Here is a 14,048-nt window from a genome sequence, read left to right as displayed (position 1 = left end):
CTGGAAATAAATTTCTCCCTTTCTTTTTTCCAAACCATCATCTGTTGATTTATTAGCTGCTTTTGCAAGGAGTTTACCCAAGTTCATTCGGCAACAGTGTTGGCACACCCAACCAGTAGCTATGTTCTCAATTTGTCCAGTTCCCTCCAGGTTTCCGGGATGAGCAGTCGGCCTTGGCATTGCCAGGGCTCACCCACACATTTCCTAAGTTAGCAGCTGTGATAGCTCATCCCATAACACCACTTCCATATTTTGTATTTATGCAATATTAAAAAGAATAATTTTCTATAATAAATTTAGTCAGACTTCTAGTTCTTATTTTCTTTGCATCTTATCTATAAATAAGTCATACACTCCAGAGTTTTCATTTTGCTGGGTATCAAGTCTCTTAGTGCTAGTGAGATATCTGTGTCCCTGACTGTAGATCTTTGACTCCACCATTTACCTTCCCAGAATTTCAACTAGGATTCAACTTAATCATGAATCATGATCATCAATTGTGGCTAATATTTGTTGAAAACCCACTATCTGCCAGACACTCTGCTTGTTGGAAGAGGCAATTTTCCAGTGTGTCAGGCAGTCTGCTCTGTCTGTACATGCCTGTGGTTTCTTGCAAAGAATGCAAGGTTCTGACCCCTCTTCAGACAGGCTGTTTCAGAGTCGTGTTAGCAAGTGACCTTGAGGTATGAGCAATGTCTTCCCCCTGGACAAACAGCAGGCTTGCTTCTGCTTACAAGAAAGTGATAAATTCCCACACTTAGTGTACCTCTCCTGTAATTGAACTTCATGTGTATGTGGGTGTCTATCACAGGACTTGTATTGCCCCCATGAGACTTGGGGGACGTAGAGAACCAGTGAAAATGAGCATGAGACTCTGGCTACTGCTTTTGCTGTGAGTCCTAAAGTTCTTTGTTTCTGGCCCGGGAGTCCATGTCTTCTGCCAGCATCCTGTGGCAGGCTAAATTGTTAGCTCATAAGTAGAGTACAGTTACAGACCCAGTGTGCAGAGTTCTTGACAAAGTTTTCTATGTTGACTATCACCTTTAATCCTCACAAAGCCCCTATGAAATCCTTACCCTCTCCTTTTCTGGTTATCACACTATCCTTCATCACTAAATCTGGATCCCTCTCTCCATTCTCTTGTCAGTACCTCTACTCCTTATGCTTTCCCTGCAACCACCAGGTAAGACCCACAAAGCCAGATCAATCCCACCTTCTGTTTTATACCTGTTCATCTCTACACCTGTCCTACAGAACGCAGCCCCTTCATCCGTGTTCACTTCGATTCGCAACAAGTCTTAGCTGAGCCATCTAAGACCTGCTTGTCCCTGGCAACTTGGCCTCCCATTCACCTCAGAGGCCAAACTTCATTCATTTTCCTCAAAGTTCCTCCTCTATCTCCTTGACTTTAGCATCCTCTTTCCTAGAAAGCATAGAAATTCCCAGGAATAACTCCATCAACTCCCCTACACACGGACACTTAATGGTGTTTTTATGAACATGGTCCCCATAACATCTTTCCTTAAAAACCCCAGATGTTCAAGTCAAAGGCATCCCTTCCCAACCCATGCCTTTGATAGTCTCTATCTACAAGCAGTCCAGTTGTGCTTGTCTTCCCCTCAGCCATAAACATTCTCAAATCTGTAGCCAAAAAACCAAAACCTTTCCTCAAGACTCCCCCAGGATGTTATACACCTGAAACTAATGTAACACTGTGTGTCAACTAGACTTCAATTTTTGGGAGGGAGATTTCATTTATTTATTTGAGAGAGAGAGCACAAGCAGGGGGAGCAGCAGGCAGAGGGAGAGGGGGAAGCAGGCTCCCCATGGGGCAGGGACCCCCGACATGGGGCTTGATCCCAGGAAACTGGGATCACGACCAGAGCTGAAGGCGGATGTTTAACCAACTGAGCCACCCAGGTGCCCTAACTATACTTTAATTAAAAAAAAATAAAAAAAGACTCCCCTGGAATCTCTCCCTCTCTTTCCTCTTCCATAGCCAACAGTGCCCCCCACTTCTATTCCTCCTCCGGGCTTCTCTTCCACTACGTCACAGAAATGCTCTGGCAAAATTCAGTTAAGATCTGCTAACTGCTCAGCCCAGAGGATCACTTCATTCTCCACACATCTGAGTCAGAGGCAGAAGTTGACCAGGACCAGGGAAGAGCAGGGCTGGGTGGTTCTGTCCTGGTCGTGGGACAGCTGGGTGAAGGTAACCTCTCAAGAGAGCGGCCATGAGAATCACTACCCTGTTCTCACTTTCCTCTCTCCTTATCCGGTACAGGTGCTCCACATTGGCTGGCCCTGTCTGAAAACAGGGGAGCTCTACGGATGCAGTTCCTACAAGCCCCACTCCAGAGCAGGTAGCAATGGGTGATGGTTGGCTGAGAGGTCCGGGGGAAAGCAAACAGTACAATCTCACACAGGGCACTGCTTGAGAAGATTGTCACAATAGTTTTTCAAATCTTTCGTAAACAACCTAAATTCTTGTCCTGGGGACAAGAAAAGAGAAGGCAGAAAATATGGCAATTAAAACACAGCACAGAACCTACAATTACAGATGAAATCAAATAGATTTTCTCCACGAACACAGGCAAAAGCATCGCTTACATTTTCAGACATTTTCAAATCATGCAATAGTAGTGTTATTCTTAAATGATCGTAAGAAGCCAAGGTTAACTCTCGTAGGAGGTGACATTTGAAGAGGCCAGTGAATTAATAGGTTATTTGTAATTTATGACTATCAGACAGGATTTGTTGGAGAATTTGCTATGTAGGAAAGAATAGAGCAAAATCTTTTCGGTTTGAGGTTAACTTACTTTGGTCATTTGGGGATATTTTCATTGCGTGCTTGTGTATCCTGGGGTGCTGTATAGACAGCATTGAAATCACCATTTTAATTTTCTTAAAAACTTAGATATTTATCTTAAGTGTAAGAATCAGATATTCCTTGGCTCCATGACTTCCCTTGGCTGTACTCTGCATTCAGTCATTTGGCAACCCCTTTCCCCATGATGTCGGCCAAGGACAGACACCAAATGTAAGAGTGGAAAGGACTTTGACGATCACTGAGTTTGACACCAAGATTTTACAGATGAAACTAAGATCCAGAGACACCACAGGAATGACACAAGGCCAAGTAGCATTTGTTAAGACAGATTGAACAAGAATCCAAGTCCCAGTAACACTTAATAATACATTTGCTGTCATTACTATCTCCAGCTTTACCTGGGGTCATTCAAAATGTGGAGCAGATCTTCCCTGAAATGCTGATCCATTGCCCAGAGGCTCATTCAGCCATTAGAGAGGGGTGCACTGCTCAGGGCTGAGCATTCACGCACCTGCGTCAGAACTAGTCTCTGAACCAACAGCATGTGAACCCTTGGGCAAGCCCTTTATTCCATCTGGGCCTGAATTTTCCCTTCTGAGAAAAAAGTGGTGGTGAGGGGAGGGGAAGAGGAAAGCTAGAACAAAAGGTTCCCAAAATCTCATTCATATCTAATTTTGTATGTGTGTATAAGCTAAAACTTGGGTGACTGCTATGGAGATTTGCTTTATGAAAATAATGATGTGGTTGTGTTATACCTGGAGGGCATTTTAAATATCTCTGCAGATATTCAAGATTTCTAAGAATTACAATTTATATCTAGGTAGATTGCATTCTTATTTCTAAAAGAGGGACACATACTAGACTTTAAAAACCTCAGATTGGGATCACCAAAGATACGTCTACTTCCAAAATAAACATTTTCACTCAGATTTCAGTGGGACACCACACCCCCCCCCCCCAGGTCTGAGAGAGAAGGAACTGGCTCCGAATTAATTATATCTGTCTTCCCATTTAAAATATTTGGAGGAATATGGTAGAAAGAATTGTGTGTCCAAGTCCTCCAAGAAGCAGACACTAAGATGCGATTAAACATGCGAAAGTATTATTAGGTAACATGCCTATGAGAGAAAGTGGGGAGGTAGCCAGAAAAGTCTGGGAGAACAATCAGCCTATAATGCCAGTTTGACCACAGCTAAAGGAATAGGGAAGGAAAGTTGGGTGAAAGGATCCTAGACTGCCAGGCAGCCCAAGGGAGGGTCTGCAAGGATATCCGGAGTCCTTGAACCAACATTGCCTATCAGAATAGTCCTGTCTCCAAGAAGAGACTTGCTTTAGTATTCCTCTTATGAGCAGGAAAAGGGGATAGAGTATGGAAATCTGTTCAGAACTTGGGTCCTTGATTTATTAAGTTCCCTTAATTAAGGTCTTTGAGGCACATTCTCAAGACCTCCACAGATTTATTAAGTTCTCTTAATTAAGGTCTTTGAGGCACATTCTCAAGGCCTCCACAGATTTTTATTCCTTTCACTTTACAGTATCTCAGGGAGTATTGGCTTTGGGTCCCAGTCATTTTTCCTGGACTTCTGCAGGTGTGCCATGAAAAGAATATGAACTCTAATTCCATAATTTCCACTTAACCTTCTGGAATTAACTTTTTCCACGTGTAATATTGACTTTCCTCATTGGTCTATTTTTTTTTTTAAATTACTATAACACATGATTGAAAAGAACTTTGTAGAAAAATTTTTAAGAATGGGAGATATTACAGATATTGTCACAAATATATTCTTGTTTATTTGGTGAGTTAGAAGGGAGTGTGTATGAAGATAGTATTTTCCTTCATGTCTTGGAGAGCTGGGCCTGGTCTGATATTTGCTCACAGTCCCAAATTCTAGGAGCATAGACTCCTGGGAATGGTTGGAAAGAACACTGTCCATACTTCTGGAACTCTTCACAGGTCCACACTTCTGCCCACCCCTCCTAAGTGTCAGTTCCAGTTCTCTTCATAATAGAAGCCTTTTGAAAAGGTGTTAGAGCCTCTTATCTAGACTTTTGTGCTCATGCCATATCCCTTTCCATTCTGGGATGGTCTTTCCCTCATACTAAAGAGCTTATTGCTAATTGCAGGAAATGTGCATGTTCTCATGCAGTTAGCCATGTTCAAATTTGAAATCTAGAATCCTCATCTGTCTTTTGAGAAGGTTGCTTTCACCCAATTGTTCTGCTGTCAGTTTTTTGTCACTAGGGAAATGTGTTGCAAATGAATATAAGCCAATTTAGTCATGCAAACTCTCTTAGATTCTTTTTCACAACAGCAACAGCAAAAATAGTAGTCACTAAAATGTTGGAGGTAGCCATGGATTAGCAATCCTCAGTGGCTATAAAAAGGAATGAATCTTAAGTTCCATGCATAAGTTACAGCCTACATACCTCATTGAATTCCTAGACTCTCTGTTCATGCATGAACAGGGAATAGATTAAAAATATTTTGGCCATTCTGCAAAATTGCACACTCTTAATTTCACCAGTAAGAGCCAGCTTCCTAACTTCCAACATATTAATAATGAGCCACGAATTTTATAGATAAAACTCATTTTGAAGTTCATCTCATTAAAAAAAATTCATTTCATTACCCAAGCTTCTGGTATTGATTAATAGATAAGAGAAGTGCATGTAATTGTTGCCTTTTGAGCATACGCTTTCTGATTCAATGCTACCTGACTCTCCAGGCCAGCTGCATTCATATTTTAGGCTGCAGCTTAACCCAATCTATACAGTCACCTATCACACTACCTGTGCTGAAGTGTCTCAAGGATATTTACAGACACGGTAATCCGATGATTTCTCTTTCTCTTTATGGGATCCTAGGGATCAGAGCCTCTGCCTGCTACAAGGATGTGAAATGGCCCTTCATACACTCCAGCTGTTGACCAGAAATGCTGCCCTCCCTGGCCACCCCATCTACCCCCATCTCTCTCTTCCTTCCAGTACCACTCTTCACAAAGCCAGGGATTTCCACCTCAAGGCCTTTGCCCTTACTCTTCTCTCTTCTTGGAATGCTTTTCCCCAGGCTCCTTGCTTACCTAGCTCTGTCTCATCCTTTAGTTCTCAATTTGAATGTCACCCCAGCAGAGCAACATTTCCAGTGTACCCTATCTAATTCAGCTGACCCTTCTACCCTGTTACATTTTATAACATCATCTGGAGTGTTTTCTGGGTATCGCCCTTCATATCTGTTTTAAATTTTTGATTCTCCGTTGTATTGTTACTAGTTTGTTGTTCTGTTTTTTTTATTCATTGTCTTGTTTTCTTTTAAGGGTGAGGTACTGCCTGGTTTACCATGTCTCCTTGGTGACTAGAGTAGTCTTTGCACATAGTAGATGATCATTAAACGTTTGTTGAAAGAACATATATGGCCTCACCCCTGCACAGGGGAGATGGACTGTATGATCTTTCTCCTATAACACTGTTAAACACTTTGGCTTACCGGAGCCAGAGTTCTCCTATTCATTCATTTCAGGTCACCAAGGCATCTTTGGGGGTCTTCAAAAAAACAACCATTCCTTTACATATCACTGGACCCTTCAACCTCCCATTCTGACAACCTCCTTCCCTTCCTGCATGTGTGAGTAAGGTCGCTCAGCCAGGTGGCAGTGGTTTGTGTAGGTCTTACTCCACCGTCCATTAGATTTTTGTGCCACTTACAGGTGATTGACTCTGGGCTTCAAATTCATCCTTTCTGCCTGCACTATGAAAATAGATCATGGATCCTCAAATATTTTTTCTCTGCCAGTCCCAAGGGTTAATCTCTGTTAACAGAGGACACCAGAGAGACATTGTAGGAAGAAAGGTTTTTGGTTTGGTATGCACAGATTCACTAGACCCAAGTAACCTTGTAGAATGTGTATTAATCCCAAGGGTGTAGGCAGGAGCCACTGGATAAATATTATAGTAGAATAGCACTGAGTTCCTAGTCTTATATCCTATCACGGAACTGCAGCACCCCAGTAGGACTGTCTTGTCTGGGTGATCTTGTGCCAAATTATTTGCTAACAGTTTCTTCTAACTTGTCAAAAATCTATTGATTTTATGGCAGGGAATGTGTGCTCCTGGTTCTTCTAAAAATTGTCCAGTTTGTAAATAGCTCTGAGAAGCACAATTCATTAAAAGGGATCTATTAAGAGCCCCTATGTCATAAGTCTTCCAATAGACACAACAAAAGAAAATGAGTTAAATCAGAGCTAAAGTTCTTCAACAAAAGTAGAGCAATTATAAGTAACATAGCAAGTGCAAAGTGACATACTGCATCACTGAGCAGATAACTGGATAAACAGAATGAGGTACAAACATAGGATGAAATATTATTCATCCTTAAAAATGAACAAGTGAACTCAAAGACATTGTGTTAAGTGAAATAAGTCAGACACATGTGTGATTCCACTCATATGAGATATCTAGAGTAGTCAAATTCATAGAGACAAAAAGTAGAAGGATGGTTATGAGCAGCTAGCAGGAGAGAGTGGGGAGTTCTTTAATGGGTACAGTGTTTCAATTGGGGAAAATGAAGACGTTCTGGAGATGAATAGGGTTATGGTTGCACAACACTGTGGATACACGTAATACCACCGAATTATACACTTAAAAATGGTTAAAATAGTAAACTTTACTTATATCCATTTTACCACAATAAAAAAATTAAAAAGTGTCATACCTAAACGTGCATCTTGCCCTGACCCCTTCCTCTTCCAACAACACAACCACACGCATCCCACCCTGCCTGGATCTTGTAGATTTTGTGCGCAACATCCTTTCTTCTTTGAAAAAGCGCAAAATAGCTCTGTAACTCCAGAATTGTACTGCTTTACCTAATAGGCAGATTATCCACATGCTTTAAGGCAATGCTGTCCAATAGCAACAGAATGTGAGACATGTAGGTAATTTTTAATCTTCAGAAATCACATTAAAAAGTAAAAAGAAGGGGCACCTACTAAAGCTTCACAGGAGAATGAAACTTTAAGGTCCCCAAAGAGGAATTTTTTAAGGTAAAAGAGGTTTTAAAGAATTTAACACTTGATTTTTTATTACAAAGCAATGTAGCAGTTATCACATGGAAGATCGTATCTCATTTATTTTCTGATTTTTTTTAAAAAATAGAACTAGAAATCGTGTGTTGATGACACATAGTTTAACTTTTTTTTCCTAGTGGAACCTAATATAATGATGCATCTAATAATTAGTGACCTATTAGATTCTTCTTCCTTTTTTTTTTTTTTTTTTAAGATTTGTGTATTTATTTTTAAGGGCGTGAGTGAGGGACAGAAGGAGAGGGAGAATCTTAAGCACACTCCGGGCTGAGTGTGGAGGCCAGCTTGGAGCTCGATCTCACGCCCCTGAAATCATGACCTGAGCTGAAACCAAGAGTCAGAGGCTTAACTGACTATGCCACTCAGGGGCCCATGACATTTTAGATTCTAAGAAATACCAGTCTTAACCCTCAGAGTCTTTGATTCTTCGTCTATAAAAGGGGCAACAAAAGACCTATAGAACAGGGTTTATTGGGAGGATTAAGTAGGATAATGTTTTTAAAATATCCGGCAATGGGGCGCCTGGGTGGCTCAGTGGGGTTAAAGCCTCTGCCTTCAGCTCAGGTCGGCTCAGGTCATGATGGAGCCACGCATCAGGCTCTCTGCTCAGCAGGGACCCTGCTTCCCCCTCCCCCTCTCTGACTGCTTCTCTGCCTACTTGTGATGTGTCTGTCAAATAAATTAATAAAATCTTTTTTAAAAATACCCAGCGGTTTTTAGAGGCCGCATGCATTTCTTGGCTCATGGCCTCCTTCCATCTTCCATTGCTTTGACTTCTGCCTCTGTCTTCCTGTCTCCTCCAGCTGACCCTTTTCCTTTCCTCCTTCGCTTGTAACACCCCTGAGTGCTGGGCACACGCAGAAAATACAAGATAATCCTCCATCGCAAGATCCTTAATCACATCTGCAGAGTCTCCTGTGAAGCACATATTTACAGGCTCCAGAGGATAGGATATGGATATCTTGGTGAGGCCATGATCCTTCCTCACACATCTGGAAAGGGGCACATTGCCGCTTTATCCTAATTGCTATCCTCTTTCCTTGGACGACAAAGGACTCAACATGGGAAGAGAGTTTTCTTATCAAGGCGAGGGAGGTGAGAGCAAATGTAAACCCAAAGATTTGGAAATTTGCCAAAGCAGCTATAAATATGATGAAAGAACAATCAGAATAGGTGATCTCATATTGAAGTGAACTCTCTTCCTGCCTAGAAATGTCTGTCTCCGTCTCTTCCCCCGTGTCTTCCCAATTTGGAAATAAGCTCTCCCTGCCACTCTCTCTGCTTTGCCCGAGGAGTCTGGAGGTTGCTCTAGACACTTTCAGAGCAGCAATTCTCAGCCTCGACTGTATATTGGAATCACCTGCAGTGGGGGATTGGCGGGAACAGGGGCTTTTCAAAAATATCAGTGACCCTAAGTGAAATCAATCTGGCGTTGGGGCAGCAAGATCTTTAAATATCCTTAGGTGATCCTAATGTATTACTAAGGTTGAGACTCTCTGGAGTAAAGGAAATAAGTAGCTGCTTCTTCCTTAGGCGCACAAAATATTCTCTTTTTCTTTCCTTTACTGTGTTTCACTTTGGTCTGGGTATTTCTTTAAGTGGCCTTAAAGTTTTAAGAATTTAGGAAGTTTCACCTGGGATAGTGCTGGAAGAGGTATTGAGAGAACACGACCACTCGATGACCCATGAGGCCCACTGGGCGATTGGTGGCTCCTCACACCCTGTCCTTGGAATGTGCTTTCCCTATACTAAAAGCTGCCTCAAGAAGAACAGAGTTGCGGCACCTGAGTGGCTCAGTGGATTATAAGCCTTTGCCTTTGGCTCAGGTCATGATCTTAGGGTACTGGGATCGAGCCCCGCATCGGGCTCTCCGCTCGATGGAAAGCCTGCTTCCCTTCCTCTCTCTCTCTCTACCTGCCTCTCTGCCTATTTGTGATCTCTGTCAAATAGATAAAATCTTAAAAAAAAAAAAAAGAAGAAGAAGAAGAAAAACATAGAGTTGAGAGAGTCATGTGTTGTTGAGATCATCTGGATGGAATACTTCATAGAACCTAGCTAAGTTCTCTAGCAGCTGAAGAGATCTACTCATTTAGCAACCACCCAAGACAAATGTCATACCTGAGTTCCCTTGCTTTTTTTTTTTTTTTTTTTTAAAGATTTTATTTATTTATTTGTCAGAGAGAGAGTGAGCGAGAGCGAGCATAGGCAGACAGAGTGGAAGGCAGAGTCAGAGGGAGAAGCAGGCTCCCTGCGGAGGGCAAGGAGCCCGATGTGGGACTCGATCCCAGGACGCCGGGATCATGACCTGAGCCGAAGGCAGCTGCTGTTCCCTTGCTTTTTAAACTAGCCCCCTACCAACCTAGAGGGGCCTCTTTCCTCCATCTTTCCTTGCCTTCTGTGTATGGTGGCCAGTTTGCAAACCAATAGACGGACCTCACCATTATCTGGTCCATTCCTCTCGCTCTAATCCCATCAATATCCAATCCATTGGAGACGCAAGTTTATTGAATCCATTTTGAACTATTTCTTGCATGCCAAATATGAGTGAATAATTAATGATGTCTCTTGAACAATTAGTAATCAAGTAAACTGCTGTTAAGATTTCTCTCCTTGGAGAATTTTCTTTCAAAATTCAAAGGATTAGTGTAGCTCTATGCTCTCCCTGGGAGGTTTAGATTAGTCTATTTAAAAGCTTGGGGGAGTTTTTGGATTATCATTCCTCCCGTCCCCTCAGTTAGGAAGCTCTTCCTTCTCTATCTTCATGGTTTGAAATACTACCTATCAACGTTTATATCAAATGACGCTTTCCCGATTCGCTCTTTCCTGTTCTTGTTATTCTTTCTTTCTTTCTTTTCCTTCCTTCTTTCCTTCCTTCCTCTTTCTCTCTCTCTTTTCCTTCCTTTCTTCCTTTTTTTTCCTTTCTCTTCTTGAGCTTCCCTGACACTCTATATTCTCTTCCTGGTACTCCATTCTTCCTTGCATATACAGTTACCGAGTACTTTCTTTTTTTCTTTGGCCAATAGATCATAAACTATTTCAACTCTTTCCAGGTAGGCATTATATAATAAAATACACAGTTCTGTTGTGCGTGTTTTTCCCAGAACAGTAGTGCAGGTAGGAGGGACATTAAAATTTGGTGAACTGCATTTTTTTCTTGTAAGTTTGTTCAATGGTAATCTTCTCAGTAGGACAAAACCTTGCAGAAAAGTAGGTTTCCTCTTTCCTAGGAAGTCACTGGTACATTAGGCTCCAGCCTTATGTTGACTCATCAGTTTCCTAGATCCGAGAAACTCAACACGCTGCCGGGAGAGGCTGGCAGAGACCTTTCACCATTTAATCTCAGATTTACCTCTTATTTCCAGAAGGTAGTACTGATGTGATTTTGTTTAAAGTTGAATGCAAATATATTTCCAGGTTAACCTGGCCTGGAAGGTAAAGGATCTCCTAACCACCTGTATTTGCAGCAGGAAAATCCGAGCAAAAGAAAAGATCCGTAGCCAGGAAATCCATTCCCTTCCCCATCAGACCCTCTTGGACTTTCTCCTGCCATGCTGCCCTGTTGTCCTTCACTGCCATTTTTGATCCACTCCATCTTAGCACCCCCAAATTGTCATTCTCCTCATAACTGCCCCAAATCACTGCTTTTTCATTTTTCTGTGACTTAGCTCAGTGGGGCTGAGAAATTCAGGAACCAAAAAGCTTCCAGTTAGACCCAGGCTTCACCACCAACCTGCCAACAAACCTCCCAGAAGAAAAAGAAACCCCAACTCCAAGCAGGGGGTCAGGCTCCTACAGACTGCTGGCTGCACACGAGGACAGCTTTGCCGGCTGAGAGCCATGAGGAGAGCAGCAGGGAAAGCCTTCCTCCGGCTCGAGCAAGTGGAGGGAGCAGCGCCTGCCCATTCATGGGCTCTGCCACGGAGCCAGCAGCTCTTGAGCTCAGGGACTGTAAAGCCTTTCAGGATTCAAACTCACTGAACTCCCAGAGGGACCAACTAATGCTGTTCTTTCAAACTGGCACCCCCACACAGGGGGTATGGACCATGGCTCCGAGGCAGGAATTTCAGTACATGGAGTGTGGGGTAAGAGACCCACCATGAACATTTCAACTGAGTTTTGCCAAAGAGCAACCTGGCAGGGGACAGTGGCACCCCTGGGATGGGTTGGATTCCCTCTAAGTCCAATTTTGTAATTCTAACAGCTGTGACATGTCACTCTCATGTGTGAGAACCAAAGGTTTTTATATGCACTCCTCAAGAGCCACTCCAGGCAAAGCTGCCCTTGGTGGAGTCACCCTCAATTCAACACGCTCACCCGCCTGCAGGTGGCTATGGCCTGAATACTGCTTTCAGCTCCCCCCAGTAAAATCCAGTTCTCCCGCCTTGTGTTCAGACTAAGGTATGGATGGGCCAGAGTGTCTTAATAAAGCATTAACCAAGGCATTTTTAATTTTAATCACTAAACTAGAGCTATAATGGAGCTCCAGAGTGAAATTTAACACAGTGACTGGAATGATACTGGATCTCTGTCGTAACTTTAAACAAATCATAAAAGAGAGAGGAAAATAAGTAACTGATTCCAGTGATGGATTCAGTAGTTCTACTAATTAGCAGACTGATACTGGAGTTGAAGAGGACGTCATGAAACATGAAAGGCAACTGTCCTGGAGGAGTCAAGAGGTGGCCCATGATCCTGGTTCTGCCGTTTGCTAACTGGAGAATCTCAGGCAATTCACCAAACTGTGAAATGGAAACCGTATGGAAGTATCCAGCACGATGTCTGCAAGACAGTAGATGATCAATAAATGTGCTGTTGATAGTTCTGAGCCTCCAATTAAGCCAGCATTTATACACCAGAGAAGCTTTGGAGTAACCTGTAACCTTAATATTGAGTGTTGGAATCTGTTACCAGTTCAAGAGTCTTTGAGAGCATGGTTTATTGCTTATTTCTTGAATTAGTCCTCCTTTCTTCCCCTCAGCCTTCCAGTACATTCACTGTGCAGTGAATGATCTTAGAAAGCACCCAGAAATCAACCTTGGGCCCTGAAAGTAAAATCAGAGAAATAGCACAAAATCTGGAACCAGGGTCTAAGGCTTGACTCCTTATTCAGTGTTTTTTTTTTTTTTTAAGATTTATTTGTTTATTTATTTGACACAGAGAGAGAGAGATCACAAGTAGGCAGAGAGGCAGGCAGAGTGAGAGGGGGAAGCAGGCTCCCCACAAAGCAGAGATCCGGATGCGGGTCTCGATCCCAGGACCCTGAGATCTTGCCCCGAGCCGAAGGCAGAGGCTTAATCCAATGAGCCACCCAGGTGCCCCTTCAGTGCTTTTTTTCAAGAAAACACTGAGGCTGGCAAAAGATATTATAAAATGCATTTTTTAAAAGAGGCATTTCCAATGCTGGGTTTGGAACAGGAGAAATGAAAGAGATAGGCCACTCGGTAGAGCAGGAGGTATAATGTACATAGATAAGGGTCCTATTTCACCTCACCCTTCCCCATCAAGGAAATTGATCTTTTGCATGATAAAAAGGATAGTCTGAAATAGTTAATAGGTAATTAAGTTTTAAGAGAGGTGAGAGGATGCAAGGAGAGTACCTAATCCGTTTAATTGAATTCAAGCCTCCAGACCCAAAGAAATTCCATTTCAGAGGACTGAAACAATGTGCAGCTGTTGTAGCCAGCACCTGGCGGAGAGAATGATTAGCCACCTTAAAGGAAAGGTTAATCAGCTGCCTCGGGTCAACAATGATTACAAGGCCAAAGGAGATTGCCCACCCAAGCCTCCGTGCTCCAGCAGCTTCTACTCTACCAGGAGTCCCTGTCTGTGAACAGACTCGTTTATTCCTTCATAGAATTAGGGTTTTGCATGATTGCAATAGACTAAGGTGAAGCAACCAAACCAACAAAATGAAATTTAATGAGACACATAGAAAATCCTGCACTTAATATTATCTTTTAATATGCACAAATACAAAGCAGAGGAGATGTCGAGTAAGATGATTCATGTTCTAAAAGGTTAAGGATCTCGGCTGGGGGGCACCTGGGTGGTGAAGTCGGCGAAGCGACTGACTCTTGGGTTCAGTTCAGGTCATGGTCTCGGGGTCGTGGGAGTGAGCCCCACGTCGAGCTCCC

General features: G+C 42.7%; 1 long non-coding RNA gene across 1 annotated transcript in view; it reads left to right on the top strand.

Moving 5' to 3' along the window:
* Positions 1-2,283: 2,283 nt before the first annotated feature.
* The window catches only part of LOC116590856, a 29,760-nt gene continuing 17,995 nt past the window's right edge, over positions 2,284-14,048 (top strand). The window contains exon 1 of the long non-coding RNA XR_004285762.1: positions 2,284-2,363. This is a non-coding gene — a long non-coding RNA (uncharacterized LOC116590856). The remainder of the gene's footprint in view (positions 2,364-14,048) is intronic.

The sequence above is a fragment of the Mustela erminea genome, chromosome 5 (genome assembly GCF_009829155.1).
Source record: "Mustela erminea isolate mMusErm1 chromosome 5, mMusErm1.Pri, whole genome shotgun sequence".
Taxonomy (NCBI): domain Eukaryota; kingdom Metazoa; phylum Chordata; class Mammalia; order Carnivora; family Mustelidae; genus Mustela; species Mustela erminea.
The sequence above is the reverse complement of the archived record's forward strand: the minus strand, read 5'-3'. Positions and strand labels throughout refer to the sequence as shown.